General features: G+C 37.0%; 1 long non-coding RNA gene across 1 annotated transcript; it reads left to right on the top strand.

Moving 5' to 3' along the window:
• The first annotated feature begins 8,594 nt into the window (after positions 1-8,594).
• Positions 8,595-11,326, top strand: LOC139128092 (uncharacterized). Its single transcript, XR_011551176.1, has 3 exons — positions 8,595-8,614; positions 9,555-9,641; positions 10,748-11,326. It is a non-coding gene; the product is annotated as an uncharacterized lncRNA (long non-coding RNA).
• The last annotated feature ends 850 nt before the right edge of the window (positions 11,327-12,176 follow it).

Consider the following 12,176-nt stretch of genomic DNA (forward strand, 5'->3'; position numbering starts at 1 on the left):
TTTTTCAAAATCTGCCAGGATTTTTTTACCGCATTTCAACACCAAATACAGTTTACCATATCAAATGCTTACTAAATCACCACATTATATACTCTTAGTTCCAGTAGGTATAAAATTACAAAAAGAAATCTTAAAAATACAAAATGAAAGATATCCCAGTAAAACTGACAGTTTCGCAAAGTTGCCCCAAAAATTCAAAATTCCGGATTTCAACTTAATTTCAATATATCTTATTAACAAAACCCTAAGAACCGGTTTACTAAATATCAAAGCAATCAGACTGGTAAATTTGAGAAACAAATTTTTTTGACCAAAAATGAGAAAATTGCCCCCCAAAATACAAAATTGCAGATTTCATCCTAATTTTCAATATATCTAATTTTAACATAAACCCTAGGAACCTGTACACTCGATATCAAAGCTAGATCAGAAGTTTTACGAGAAAAAAAATTTTGACCAAAAAAGGCAAAAATTGCCCCCAAAATAAAGAAAAATTGCCAGTTTCAACATGCCTTCAATACATTATATTGAGATTAATCTTAGATACCTGTATACCAAATATCAAAGCTATCAAATCGTAGTTTTTGGATAAATTTTTTTTTATCAAGATTTGGGAAAATTGCCCCAAATTACAAATATGACAATATCAATACAATTTGTACAAGCATGACTGAGGTCATCCTGAGAAACATGAATATTAAGCAATCACACGAGTGATTTCAGAGAACAATATTTTTTAACTAAAAACGGAAAAAATACCCTAAAAATACAAACATGCAAATTTCATCCAAATTTTTGCACACATAATGTAAAATACCTAAAGAAATCTGCATAACAAGTTTCAACAAAATCTGACCAATGCTCACTGAGTTTTAGCCATTTGCAGGATTTTTCCTTTTCCCCCCTCATTTGCATATTTTTGGCACTGACATGTTCATTTGAACAAATTCACATCTCCACCCCTAGGTGCACCTGTACACCAAATACTAAGACAGTAGGTGCTGCGGTTTAGCTGTTTTTGATGTGGATGGACATACATACATACATACATACATACATACATACATACATACATACATACATACATACATACATACATACATACATACATACATACATACATACATACATACATACATACATACATACATACATACATACATACATACATACATACATACATACATACATACATACATACATACATACATACATACATACATACATACATACATACATACATACATACATACATACATACAGACGACATTTTTCCACCTTATACGAATACCTCCCATTTGCATATATACATATGCATATATATGGGAGCTAAAAAAATTCTGATTGCAATGTTTCCTCATTTGATTGCCTTTCTTCCGATTGTCTTCCTTCTGATTATCTGGTGCGCTGGATGTAATGCAGTGTTCAACAATATCCTGCTGGATGCAGTGTCGGTGGACTTTAACTCATAGTTCTTCACTTCAACATGTTTATCAATCTGAAGAACCCGTTCGCATGCTGGACAAAGAACACTTCTACTATCACACCTCGCTTAAGAGTGCTGAAATTTTCAATCTCTTATCTTTTCTTCAGTCTGTGTCTTCCCATAGAAACCTTAAAATTAAAATTTCAAATTAGGAGAAAATTCAAAAGTGATAGGAAAAATGAAATTTGACATTTTACAATGTACTAAAGAACAATAAAATTAAAGATGTAAAAATTTACAGCTATTATTATCAAAGGGAAGCAGTCAGAGAAACTGTGTTCAAGGGTCGTATCTGACCCGTACAACCAATGTTAACAGTGTAACTAAGGTATGATGGTGATTGGTGAAAGTTAAAAGTCTGTCATAATCTACAACATCATATAATTTAAAAGTTGCAGCTCACATGATGAGGGACATCTGGATATCGTTAACAAAATACCGTACATTGTTTGTAAACAGGAAACTCATGCAGTTTCAACGATGGTTTCCATTGAGCTAAAGATGGTTACTGGAGGGAGGGTCACCATATTTTGTGCAACCATAAGAAGGAAAGATGTGGCTCATTTAGTGCTTCATCCAAAAATATCGAATCATAATACATGGAGTCTATCAGTCAAATTGTTGACAATTTTCCACCACAAAACATGCCGTATCTGCATGTAATATATATTTGTTTGATAATGTATTTAAACGTACTTTGCTTGAATTGGGAAGTAAAACGTGCATTTGTGTACGAGAAATTGATTCTGAATTTCATCTAAAAAGCTGGTTCACTACTGTATCCATGGTGTCTATGATGAAACTATGAATATTTTTTTTGCAGTACAAAATTAGATAAATCTGTGCATTTATGTATGCCTGATTATTTACATTATTGTTTTTGATTAGACTAGAGTGGTTACAAGTCCATGATTGTGCAAGAAATTTGATTTTGGAATTTCACCGAAATGTTGATTCACTATGCATGGCGGTCTATGATGAAACTGTGAATAATTTTTTTTCCAATACAAAACTAGGTAAATCTGTGCATGTATGTGTGCTTGATTATTTGTATTAATGTTTTTGATTAAACTAGAATGGTTACAAGTCCATGGTTGTGCAATAAGTTTGATTTTGGAATTTCACCAAAATGTCAATTCACTATGCATGGCGGTCTATGATGAAACTATGAATATTTTTTTTTTCAAATACAAAACTAGGTAAATCTGTGCATGTATGTGTGCTTGATTATTTGTATGAATGTTTTTTATTAAACTAGTAAACTAGAGTGGTTGTAAGTCCATGGTTGTGCAAGAACTTTGATATTGGAATTTCACTGAAATGTTAATTCACTATGCATGGCGGTCTATGGTGAAACAATGAATAATTTTTTTCCAATACAAAACTAGGTAAATCTGTGCATGTATGTGTGCTTGATTATTTATATTAATGTTTTTGATGAAACTAGAGTGGTTGTAAGTCCATGATTGAGCAAGAAATTTGATTTTGGAATTTCACTGAAATGTCAATTCACTATGCAAGGCGGTCTATGATGAAACTATGAAACTATGAATTATTTTTTTTCAAATATAAAACTAGATAAATCTGTGCATGTATTATTGCTTGATTATATTAATGTTTTTGATTAAACTAGAGTGGTTGTAAGTCCATGGTTGTGCACTTGAAGAAATTTGACTTTTGAATCCTACTCAAAAGTTGATTTACTGTACGTGGTACGTAGCCTATGAGAGAACTATGCACAAGTTTTCCAATATAAAACTGACAATATCTTTGAATTTATGTACATTTGATAATAGATTTGATATACACTTTTCCACCTGTTGCATATGTTTTTGCCTCTTGTCTTTTATCAGTTTTAACTGTTCAATATGTGTAGGATACCACTTTATCTTCTTTGCTTGTGAAACTTGTGGATAATGTGTACGTATTTTGCTGGTGACTTTCTATTCAGGAAATATCACAGGGACAATCAAAGTTTTGGCCATAAAATCAGCTTCTGTCAAAAGTGATCCCCCACCGATAGGTTTATAAAAGTGACCCCCCTTGAACTGTTTTCTAAAAAGTGACCCTCCCCCAATTGCCCCCCCCCTGTAATTCTGAAGGCTCCCTAATGATGAGTCCCTTATCGTTGGTGACTGTCACTGTGTCAGGTAAAATCATTTCAATCGAGATGCCCTAACCACTGATATAACTGAAAATATAGCTTTTTACGTACCATCCTCTCAAATATTACTCCAAAGGGTCCGTTTGGCAGTGCTTTCACCTCTTCATGTTCACGCTACGATCACAATTCCTTTGGCTCTGCATGCTCTGCAAGTGCTGACATCATTTCTCGGGAACAACACGGTCGCTCCAGCTCCACAACAGTGTTGACAGATATCAAATTCATCGGCGATATCCAGGTTTCCGTTGCAGTTTCTATGTATTCCTGCCATTAAATCGTCGGAGTAAGGGATGTTCTACATTCGGAATCAGTAACCTTTCCCAACGTAGGAATAAGTGCAGTGACATAACAAAATCATTCGAATACGCGCCGTTTACCTTACACGTTCGACTTGAAACAATGCAAAAGACTCACAGCTGGGTGACCCGTGACCTTTACTATGTCAATTTGCAAAGACCATCTTACTTGGTGTAAGAGTTGGCGTCTCGCTTAACGAGAAACATATGATTGACTACATCTCCACAACAATCATGAAGACTGTAACATACTGAAGAGACAACAAAAGAGCATCGAGATGTTGCACTCTGTAATTAACATTATTTCTAACCACCACTCAGCTATGTACAATCTACGATGATCATTTTCTGTTGACAAAAGAATTTTCTTTTTTCTCTTCAGAAGTTTTACATATTTCACAATTTTCTCTTGTTTCACTCCTCTCAAAACGTCGACTTTCGAAGTTCGACATCGCGATGCTCTTTTGTTTGCAAGGCTTCGTTTTTCGCCCGAGTGCTCATGGGTTGAATGAGATTAACAATGGCGGCGTATACATGTACGAACGCTTCCCTCGCATAGAGAGAGAAAAGTGGGCTTTGTGTAAGTTTAAAAGCACAGCTTAGCACATCGTGTATCTAGACAAGTTGAGCGTGCTCAAAATAGGAGATCGATCACGATTTTGGATGAAAAACCGATTGATATCGGTGGAGAAACCGCGTTGCAACCAGTGGTTTTGCCCACAGGCTCTTAAACCGGTAACTCTCGGTAGGGCCCTACCGAGAAAAATCGATAAAAATGGGCGGAGCAAAACATAACTAATATGGTATCTTTGTGAACAAAAAGTAGCAAATTAAAACAGCTGGTTGAACACCTCCAAAAATAGAACGTGCACGCCACATAATGTAAACATTGACTGCACGGTGACTTTACGTATACTATTTTCACCCAATTTTACGGTTTACTTTCCATACGATACATCCACTCATTTCCCCCATAGGTTTGTCTTGAACATAGACTTTTTCGAAGTCTTACTGGAGCAGAGGTTCGGCGCGGCGTCGCCTCGGATTTGTACAAACCGTGATGACGTTGCCAGGCGATCGATCGACACCCCTATGCGTCATGGTATACGTTTCTCGTCCGAAAACGAAGCGTTTGTCATTGTATTCTGCGCGTTTTTGAATGATTCAACATAATGCATATCATGGCAGTGGCAATAGCTATCCGCATCTTTGTATACGGGTAAACGATGCAGAAATCCAACGAGTAGTTTTTTCTGCCACGGGATCTATGGGTTTTCCTCGGCTCAGTCAGTCATAGTGTACATCACTCTTGCAGGGAGTCTTGATTACAGAGTCGTATTTGCCTTGATAATGAAGCACTGTTTTGTCCAAATGCCATCCTAGAAATGCCGCATTTCAGGAAAGAACGGGAAAAAATCAAAACAGTTCTGAAAGAACAGCAAATTCGCCTACTAGATCATCACTAGATGTCCAAATTTATCGAGTGTGATTATTTCAACGTTGGACATTTACACAATGCTCAATGGCCGAGTCGTCTACCAAATTTTGTAGAGCTTTGTCAATACAAACAATCCTTTCCTCATTCTACCTTAGTTTAGCGAGGCAGGGCTGTGTCTCCATTATAAAACGTAGTTTTCCACAGTTCTCGGATGGTAGTTGTAGTTTCCTTTTCAAAATTTCGTTGTCTGATGAACTCGGCGCTGTCGCGGATGGGAGGGTACCGACGACTATTCCCACGGCTTCGATTACAAGTTTTATGGTGACCGAAATGAAATGTGGTGTGTCTTATGATTATTTCAAAAAGCTTCTGAAAAATACTTATTTTAGAAATCAAACCTGTTAATATTTAATCACCTAAAATAAAATCAGAATAAAGTGATCGCATGATCTCTCGGAGTATTCATTTCAATGTTCATCCCTCCTTATAAAATAGTGAGTTCTAGTATTTCGCTACTTTGAACGATCCCGCCAAAATCGAGTGCACTTGCACTTCTACACTCTCCACGCAGTCGCGATACTAGTTCATTACAAACGCGTGGTAGTCAGAGTCAGACTGCTAATCACACTATGTCAGCTGGCTTTATGAAGATAGCGGTCACTGATGAGCAGGAGGTAGCCTCGGGAATTTTCTTTGCCAGGAATGAATTGGAGCTAGCTGTGATGGGGATCGAGCGCGGACATTTGAGTGCAACTGATGTGACTGATTGGTACGGTGACCTCAGCTGCCGCCGGCCGACGACGTTTGTCAACTCGACGTCTGCTCAGCATAAGTGACCCAGCAGTGACGACCGAATATGCCGAAGGCGATAGCAGGCGTCAAAAAAATCCCGGTTTTGTCAGCACATTGGATTCTGGAGGCTACTTGTTTTGTGTTACATAGGCATGCACGGCTTTAGATCGGGAAAGAAAATGTATATCACTTTTACAGCTAAGCGTAAGCGATAGTTACGCATACAACAGTACGTTGACTCGAGGGTAAAACTTGAAATTTGAAAAGAAGACAGAAGATATACAGACAGTGTAGACAAAGTGAGAGATCATGCCAGAATTTGTGCTGGTACTTGCCCGTGGTCTCAACCGTACTTTATGTCGGGCATAAATGACAGTATAGGCCTTCCTGTCTGTAAAATGTACGGCTCAGGTAGGCCAACATAAATGAAAACGGTCCTTTTCAGGACCAACAAATTTTCCAAAAAGAGAACTACCTAATCAAATGTGTTTGCATGTATTTATTATACACAGTGTGTGTGCGTTTGTATCTTTCGGTACGCTCCGAGTATTTGGTGTTTTTCCCCGCGTTGAACAATCAACGCTACGTACGTAAAAAGTAAACAACGTATCGCTCATGACTCATTTGCAATTTGCATATCATGTCAATCATGCAGATTCAAACTGAACATCGAACGTTATACCGGCGATATTACCGGCAAGTATTTTATCCTTTTCCTGGTTCCAGACGTCATTTCAAATTTGATTTCGTCAGAAACCAAGTATATTGTGCTCCAAATACTTATACACATATCCCTCAATTTCCAAGAAAAAAAATTAATCGGTAGATTTCTAAATTAACGGTTTTTATAGACGACGTCCAGAGCGTACCGAGTACGTTTGAATATCCCACCATTATGCCACTCTCGTAGGTTCTCGCGCTTTTATACGGGAGTTGGGGCTTTAACTCAATGCAAGCGAACCGCCAGCCATCACTGATGCAATAAAATCAGTGACGTCTGGCGGTTCGCCTGCAATGAGTCGAGAGCCTGTGATTGATCTCCTATTGCGAGCACGCTCAACTTGTCTAGATACACGATGTGCTACGCTGTGCCTTCAAACTTACACAAAGCCCACTTTTCTTCTCTTATGCGATGGGACCATATCCGTATCAGACGTGAATCTTGGTCTTTCACATAAGCCGCGCACAAGATAAGCCTACCACGGTGCAACATAGACAAAACTGCTGATTTTAGCGCGCAGTTTCTTTTCCAAAAACAGCCAACTTTTAATTTAAAATCGTGATCGATCGTAGTTTTCGAGCATGCTCATCTTGTTTAGATACACAATGTGCTAAGCTGCGTTTTTAGACTCATGCAAAGTTCGCATTTCTCTCTCTGTACGAGGGGACCATTTCGCGTCCGACATTTTGAATTTTGTTCTATAGCCAGTAACACTGCCCTGCTCCGCAGAGCTAGGTCTAGAATGGGATGTTGAATTGTAAAATAGGATTCGGAATGGCATGTTGTGTTGTCAAATGAAATTCAGAAGAGCATGTTGAATTGTAAAATAGAATTTGGAATGGCATGTTGTGTTGTCAAATGAAATTCAGAAGAGCATGTTGAATTGTAAAATAGAATTTGGAATGGCATGTTGTGTTGTCAAATGAAATTCAGAAGAGCATGTTGAATTGTGAAATAGAATTTGGAATGGCATGTTGTGTTGTCAAATGAAATTCAGAAGAGCATGTTGAATTGTGAAATAGAATTTGGAATGGCATGTTGTGTTGTCAAATGAAATTCAGAAGAGCATGTTGAATTGTAAAATAGAATTTGGAATGGCATGTTGTGTTGTCAAATGAAATTCAGAAGAGCATGTTGAATTGTGAAATAGAATTTGGAATGGCATGTTGTGTTGTCAAATGAAATTCAGAAGAGCATGTTGAATTGTGAAATAGAATTTGGAATGGCATGTTGTGTAATGAAATTCAGAACAGCATGTTTAATTGTGGAATAGAAAATGGAATAGCATACACAGTTGTGGAATAGGATACAGAGTAGCGGAATAGCATGTTGAGTAGTGAAATAGAAAGTGGAGTTGCATGTCAAGTTGTTAAATCAAAGTAGTAATTTTGGCATGGATTGGACACCATAGAACTACTGCCCAGTTCATCACATTTATGCCAGGGAGAACATATCTTGTAGATCTCGTAGCGTGATAAATGCGCAAAGACGGGTTCCAGCGCTGACCGATCAGCCACACATCGGAGCAATGTTAAACCCATTACATAACACATTGGCTCGACTTTTGAGGTGCAGAATGGAATGTAAACGTCCATGGGAATATTGACGCTGTTTATCCAACAAGTTTGGCCAAATCTTTTCAATGATTCTCAGCCTGTGAGCTTTACCAAGAAATGCTTGTGAGTGCACTACCTGGCCGAGCGAAACTTGAATGAAGGTAATGTTATATTTTGTTTAACCTATTGTTAGACCATTGTGCACAAATCCAAGCCCCTCTGATTGTGGGAAAAAAGGCTACAGTCTGTACACAGTGGGAGGGGGTATGTCTATATACTGGCCATTAGAAAACCATTTATGCGACCAAACAGAACTTTTGAATGTGAGCCATATTTTTATAACATTGTAGAAAAATCACTTGATTGTTTTTCTCAGCTGTAATCATGATTGGTAAATCATTCCTTGTGTGACAAGAACAGTAGAGGTTGAAATAGAGAATTAATCACTACATCATCAAATCTGTATTTGATCCATCAGCATATTGTATGTACTTTTGCCATACAAACTGTGACGTTTGAGCTTAAATGATCTCAGGAGAAACAAACTGTCAAGTTATTATCAGGATCTACCAAAACCTTCCCTTGGCATAATTCATAAAAGAAGCCCATCTTTATATTCATCATGGATGCAGTGTCATCTTCAACAAAAGTAAATATTAAGAAAATTGAGTAACAAACGAGTAAAAAAATCACCCATAATGTTCATTTATCTGCACAAGATCGTATTTTTTACGAGCATCTTATTAATTATTTGTTCTGTGTAAGCAAGATCTCTGCCACAGATGGAAATGCTTGGGATGCATCTTTCTGTATAAACTTTACTTAGTTTGACACTGTACATAGAAAGATAAGAAATGATGTCAGAGAATTTATATGACATACATGTAAAGTCAGTGGTGAGTAGCATAGAGTAGATATTTCATAAATGTGAGTGGAACTTTGTCATTTATCATACCATACATGTATACTGTCATTATTAATTTTACAGACTACAGTCCAACTCTATCTGTGATGTAATAATAAACTACTGGTATGTCATGTAAGTGTTCAGTGAGGGACCATGATTGAGACATATGACTCCTGTAAAATTTTCTTTTTCAGGATTTTGACACAGAGATGATGTATGGGAGACTTATTACCTGTAAGAAAAGACCACCAGTCCACCAGCCTTTCATTAACCCTTAAAATGTAAGTGTGATTATCTGACAAAGATCAAATCTGTCCAACATTCTCTCTCTTTCCAGTAATAAGACTTTGTTCACAAACACTTCAGGACGGGGAATGGCGGGGACTTGAAAACAGATATTTGTACTACGTGCAGGGGTGGGGGTGTCTGAGAAAAAATTGACATTGCAAAGGAGGAACTTAAAACATTTCTGAATATCAAATTCCTTTCCAAATATGTTATAGCACTTTCATTTCCTGCCATTTAATTTTCAGCACACCCTTTGGGCACTGTAAGTGATTAAAGCATAATAATGCACTTTTCATGCACATGTAATATTTAATTTTTGCTAACTGGAGACCACTAAAACTAATGGTATATGTATGTGTTATTACATTTGGATCATAAAGTAAGCTCACAGACAGTTTTAATCATTATGAAAGCCAAGTCGGAATATTGTTTATTTCTACACAAAATTTAGCTTATTGGACAATTTCACAATCGTCATGAAAGCTAAACCAATAATTTTTATCTGCTTAACATTTTCCAATTTTTTACTTCCCATTTGCCATACACATGGCAACTGGGAGGTTATATGGCATCAAAATATCTGTATGTAATATGTCTGACAATACATTGTATGTCCGTACAGTGTTTGTATGTCTGTCTATCTGTCTGTCCAGATCAAAACTTCCAAACCTCTGCTCATGTTGAGCTGATTTTTGAGTAGTCATGCCATGTGTGATGTACCGTAGATGTACCGTTGTTTAAATGAACCTCATCATTGAAATGATTGCAAAATTCTCATATTTGTATTTTTGTGGCAATATTTTCCACTTTTTTGATCAAACTATCTTATTCTTTGAAAGTGTTTATCCCATTTCTTACAAATTAGGTGCCCAGGTCATTATGAGATGAAGTACTTCATATATGCTTCAGTATAAGATTGATTTGCAGTAAAATTTTCTTAGTAACCATTCTGTAGCAATACAATGTTGCTGTATGTGTTTGCTAGCACTGAGTATTTCTTTATAATGGGAGTGCAGTGTCATCAAAAGTTTTGTTGTATTTTTCATGACATATCATTACATGTTGTTTTTGACCATTTGTTTATCTTTTCTGATCACAGCTTCTGGCCAAAAGAAGTCACCAATGACAACACATACAGACAGAAAAAACAATGTAGACATTTTGTCAACAAAAGGATACAATAATTCAAATAAGATAGACACCTTGGAAGCGTTAACCATTGTGGTCTGTGTAAGTCACATGTACAGAAACTACGTGTAGATGAGAAGTGAACATCAAATCTACAGCGATATTTTTTCCTATGATAAGCCCAAGACCTGAAAGTATGTAGAGCTGGAAACTGGACATGTTTAACAACCACGTGTTGAGCAATGAAACTTCATCGGATGAATGATCTGGTGGAATCAACGTAAACGTGTACTCAGAGACTGTAGTGACAGTGATGTAACGGGATGTAATGGAGGAATTCTTCTTGTATTACTGACAAAAGTTTGTTAATTTTCTTTCTGTACATTTCTTAAATTAGATTAAGTTGTATAAGTTGTATACAATTGAGCTTGTCATTTTCTTGTGGCACATGTAGCCAATGCAGCTGCCCTTCTCACTGTCTGCTCTCTTATTCGGTAGTTTAGTGAAACAGCAACAGTACACAGCAAAACTTCCATTCAGAAAGGCATGTCCAGGGCCAGCAGAAAACAAGCCAAAGGCCAGATTTAAGCTTGATTAAGGCTAGCCTAAGGCAAGCCCAAAGCATACCCAGCTTGACAGCAAAGTCTGCATGTCTCATTCTCACCTTGTCTGGGGCTATTGAGTCTGAATTACATTTATATGTGATTTCCTGCACATTGTAAGAGATAATGTAGTGTTGAAAGCTATTCTGTGGGTCACAGACTTACTTTGGGCTTGTTTTGGGATTATCTAAGTCATGCCCAAAGCAGGACTTAATTGAACACAAGTTTTGCTGTGTACTGTATCAGGTGTCTGTGTGAAGGTCTTATGTATTCAGTAAAATTCATTTGTTTGGAAAGGTATAGGCCCTTTCTTAACAAGTACAAGGCCTTGTGTCCTAGAATTATTACTAACTGTCATTTGCTATTAAAATTGTAACACATACAATTTCATATTTCAATGCTTTGACCATGACAACATCAGATATCAATAAATTTGCCTAGACACAGTGCACAATTGAACATCATCTCTACAAGGTTTGAGACGGTGTTCAATTGAACGCCATCTCAAAGAATGCCTGAGATGGCGTTCAATTGAATGCCGTCTCAAACATTCTTTGAGATGGCGTTCAACTGAACGCCGTCTCAAAGAATGCTTGAGATGGCGTTCAATGGAACGCCTTCTCAAAGAATGCTTGACTCAAAGAATGCTTGAGACGGCGTTCAATTGAACGCCGTCTCAAATATCAATTACCTGTTTTATTCTTCCAAAAATGTAATTATTTTTTATGACAGAGTTAATGATGCCAGACTGATAATAATATGCTGCGCAAATTGCAAAAAAGATTTGTTTTTGAGAAA

The sequence above is a fragment of the Ptychodera flava genome, unplaced genomic scaffold (genome assembly GCF_041260155.1).
Source record: "Ptychodera flava strain L36383 unplaced genomic scaffold, AS_Pfla_20210202 Scaffold_43__1_contigs__length_1316584_pilon, whole genome shotgun sequence".
Taxonomy (NCBI): domain Eukaryota; kingdom Metazoa; phylum Hemichordata; class Enteropneusta; family Ptychoderidae; genus Ptychodera; species Ptychodera flava.